General features: G+C 33.7%; 1 long non-coding RNA gene across 1 annotated transcript; it reads left to right on the top strand.

Moving 5' to 3' along the window:
- Positions 1-3,157: 3,157 nt before the first annotated feature.
- On the top strand, positions 3,158-3,729 carry LOC113337415. The gene is made up of 3 exons (XR_003354225.1): positions 3,158-3,289; positions 3,473-3,555; positions 3,679-3,729. It is a non-coding gene; the product is annotated as an uncharacterized LOC113337415 (long non-coding RNA).
- The last annotated feature ends 628 nt before the right edge of the window (positions 3,730-4,357 follow it).

The following is a 4,357-nucleotide window of genomic DNA, read 5'->3' on the forward strand; positions in this document are numbered from 1 at the left end:
ACCATTTGATTTTGATCCTACGGTAGAGCTAAAAATATTTCCAAAATTGAGAACCCTTTTTTCTCTAACAAATCTCAAACTTTCCTTGATTTTCAGCCAAGAACTTTATCCCCTTCGGCTTAGTTATCTTCAGTTCTCTCCGCTCTGTAACTTTGGTTGAGGAGGAAAAATAAAAAAGAAATTTGAGGTGTTACAGAGCGTAAGATAAGAGGTTCTTGTCTATTGATCTAACTATTGGTTGGGCTAATGATAACTATTATCCACCGTTATATCTATTAAGGACATCTTATTCGATGTTATGTGGAAATAACATAAGTAAAACCTTAAAACCATAATGGACTGGACTGGGTTGGACTGGTGGGTTAAACCATGTGATCTAAAAAAATTAAATTTGATTAAGACATTTTGTTGGAACAAAGTAAATTTTATTTAAATTGCATTGGATTTTATGGATAATTAGGAAAATAAGTGTCAATCCAGTAATGTTGGGGGAAAATCGAGGAAAATTGGAATACATATAATCAGGCGTGTAATCAGTTATACCGAGCCCTATCTGATAATTTCGACAATGATCTAGTGGTTCAATGGAATAACGAAAGATTGAGCACAGTTGGAATGAATTTGTTGATAATTATTCCTGACGAGTATGATCTAGTAATACTAACCAAAATTATGGATAGTTCGATTGAAGTGGATGGAAATAAATGGATAGATCAAACATAGTGAATATATTCAGTCATAATGACTATGATCGATTTATGTAAAATTGTGAATAGTTGGATCAAATTTGTTGAGAATTGGTCATAGCAAGTATGGTCGAGTAATCTTCTTGGAAGATTGTGGGAAATTTGATTGAAGTAGATCATGGATAAACCATCCATAACGAGTATATTGATTCATAATTACTATGATCGATTTATGCAAAATTGTGAATAGTTGGATTAAATTTGTGGAGAATTGGTCATAGCAAGTATGGTCGAGTAGTCTTATGGGAATATTGGGGACAATTTGATTGAAGTATTATGGAAATGCATATGGATAAACCATCCATAACGAGTATATTGAGTCCTAATGACTATGATACTGTGATTTTCGATTTATGCAAAATTGTGAATAGTTGGATAAAATTTGTTGAGAATTCGTCGTAGCAAGTATGGTCGAGTAATCTTCTTGGAAGATTATGGGAAATTTGATTAAAGTAGATCATGTGGATAAACCAGCCATAACGAGTATATTGAGTCATAACGACTATGATCTAGTGATTTTCGATTTATGCAAAATCTTGAATAGTTGGTTCAAATTTGTTGAGAATTCGTCATAACAAGTATGGTCGAGTAATCTTCTTGGAAGATTGTGGGCAATTAGATTGAAGTAGATCATGGATAAACCATCCATAACGAGTAATATGGCACTTACTGACAACCCTAATTGAGTTAGATGGACTTAATCCACCAATGAATCTGAGTTGTAATAGTACTACAACCTGAATCATATGTTTAACGACTTTCGGATCCTGAATAAAGTCTTGTATGCGGTTGTACCTCGATATATCCTTAAGAAGACTTCAAGGGTCGCTAAACTCCTCGAGAGGATATATATGTATGTGCACTTTGATGGTCTAAATCATAAAGTGAATTCACTTTTCTTGTCTTTCTTCCCGATCTTTCGTGGATGGTTTGATGAGTCTAAATGGGAAAAAAGTAATGTCGAGTTGAGGGAATAAGAGAAACACAAAAATATATATTTATTTAGGTTTTCTCTTTTCTTTGCGGATTATATGATAATTAATTTTTTAGTGGGGCATCTTAAGGAACTAATCAACAAATTTTGAAGCTATATACTTGCCTTGAAAAAATTATAGAGTTGCAAAAGTCTTTCCCGATATCGACTTATGTAAATCTCTATGCGCATCCAGTGAGATTGAAAAGATCATAGAGTCGTATAATCTTGTCATGCAGTCTGCTTATATAAATATCTAAGCATATCCAATGGGATCAAACGGTTTTTTGAGTCGTTATATTTCAACGAATTCTTGAAACGCCTCATTGAATTACACTCGTATTTCATTTGATTCTCCGGTGATGCACCAATTTCACCGGATGTCCATAGACCACACTCATGTTGCCTGTTATCCATCAAGCTTATACAATATCACTTGACCTTACTCGTTTTCATCGGGATTCCTTCCATTTCCTCGACTATCCCTTTATTTCACTGAATGTCCATTAGTTTTACTCAATTTCACCCACTTCACATGTATTTCATCGATTTCTTTGGTTATTTATCAATATCACCCACGTCACTCGACTTTGCTCAATTTCACTTGGATCCCTTCGACTTTTCCTGTTATCCATTAATAGACTTTTCTTGAAAGTCTAGAGTACAACAATTTCTTTGTGTTTATTTCATCCTCTATTTGAACCCATTTTCCAACGAAATATGGATCACAAATATAATTGATCTGTGTATATTTTTACCTTTTTATTTCAAAAGTATATGCATTCACATTACGATGCATATATCAGAATTAAAACGGAGCGGGTATAGGAAATTGGATCCATTTTACATTACATATTCACATAAAATTGGCGCTCTAAATTCCCACCAAAAACTTTTTCACTAATCCCTTCATATCTTTTCATATCTCGTCTCATCTCTTTCAAATCTAACGACAACAAACTATGACAAGTCATCGATCCGTATGCACTGGTCAAGGTGTTTCACAATTGCAATCTTTGTTGGCGGGAATAACTAAGTTTTGCCGCCCAAAATCCCGCGAAATTTCAACCAAATTTTGTCTAGAATTCTTTTCCCTCCACTGGAACCCTAGCTGCATCTTTGCCTATAATTTTTCTACTTCGCGTTATTTCGACTCAAAGCTGTAACAAAACCCACAAACGGAATTTCATAGTTCATACCATTCACCACCAAAAGATAATTTTCTCTCACCAAACTCTACCTAAACCGAAACCCCATCTTCGAATCTTCGTTTGAATGATTTTTGTTCGAGAAAAAAAATCATCATCAACAACAACGAGTTTCTTCCCATTAAAAACCCACAAAAGGATTCCCCTCAAACATAGAATGCACATCAAAGCTTTAGGGCATGTTGGTGACTGAATTTTGATTTCCCAGTCAAATCTTTAACCTCAGATCAGTGATCAGTATGCGGTAATCTGTATAACCCGTAAAACGGTTCATAGTCAAATCATTTACAAATTACAATTTTTCGATCTAATTAAGGAAATTAGAGTTCATCGGATTGTAACTGCACAAATCTATTAATCTGGTAAGTAAGCTTGATATGTTCATCTATTTACTTGAAATACGTTTTATATATTCAATCTTTTGAAGCTTTGGTGGGGATTACATCTTTGTTTTTCTAATTTCGTATGATTCCTTACTATTTGAGTCTTGTATTCATCGAAAGAAAATAAATTGATTTGCTAATTGGGTTTTTATTTTGGTGCAGGCGTGAGTTTTTGTTCGTTTGAAGGATTTGGACGTTTGGGTATCCATCAGCAACTGGAAGTCTGAAATAATCACCAGTTTGTGGTAATTTTCTTATTGTCTTTCTTTTCCCCTCTCGTTTGAGCTAATCTTTGTCATCATTTTGATACCTCTTAACTGTTTAGATAATGTCTCACTTGTGAATGTGATGGATTGCTTTCTCAACAGTAGTTATCGTGGTGAAAAAGATGGGGCTCTGGTTTGAACTAAGAAATATGCGTGTAAGTAGAGATATCTGATCTCCAATCCAGTTCAAAAGTGAAATTATTGAAAGCTCGATATTAATTTGTCTCAGCTACATTTCCTATTTCTTGGAACAGTCTCTTTTAACTCACTTATCAAACTCTTTTTTGATTAATAGTTTAATGGGATTGATGTTAATTTTCTACAATTTTTTGCATTTTTGTTTATAGTTGAGTAGATGATTGCATTCAGAATTAGTATGTGGTTGAACCTTTGTCTAGGAATTGAGAGCAAAAAATATACACAGTTTGCATTTTGTACTATTTATATAGTTGGTATATTTTGAAATCATCTTCTGATAAATTTTGAAATTTATAAATCTATGAATGTCCATGATTCTACTAACCTTAAAGAGATTTGGAACCTATCTTTCTAAGAGAGGTCCTACTGCCTCCCAATATCTAGAGTTGTTTGGTTCATAATTTGAACCTAACTTTTGGTTTTCCACCAGAAAATTTACAGATTCAATGTGCAGAATTCGTGAATTGTGGACTATACGAGAAATTTACTGGCTTAATAACTAATAATCAGATTGATATGTGGATTGGGTATTTGGGGTTATAGTACTTTTTGTTACAAAGATTCTTTGGGGGTGTTCCTTTGG

Source organism: Papaver somniferum, unplaced genomic scaffold (assembly GCF_003573695.1).
Source record: "Papaver somniferum cultivar HN1 unplaced genomic scaffold, ASM357369v1 unplaced-scaffold_16, whole genome shotgun sequence".
Lineage (NCBI taxonomy): Eukaryota > Viridiplantae > Streptophyta > Magnoliopsida > Ranunculales > Papaveraceae > Papaver > Papaver somniferum.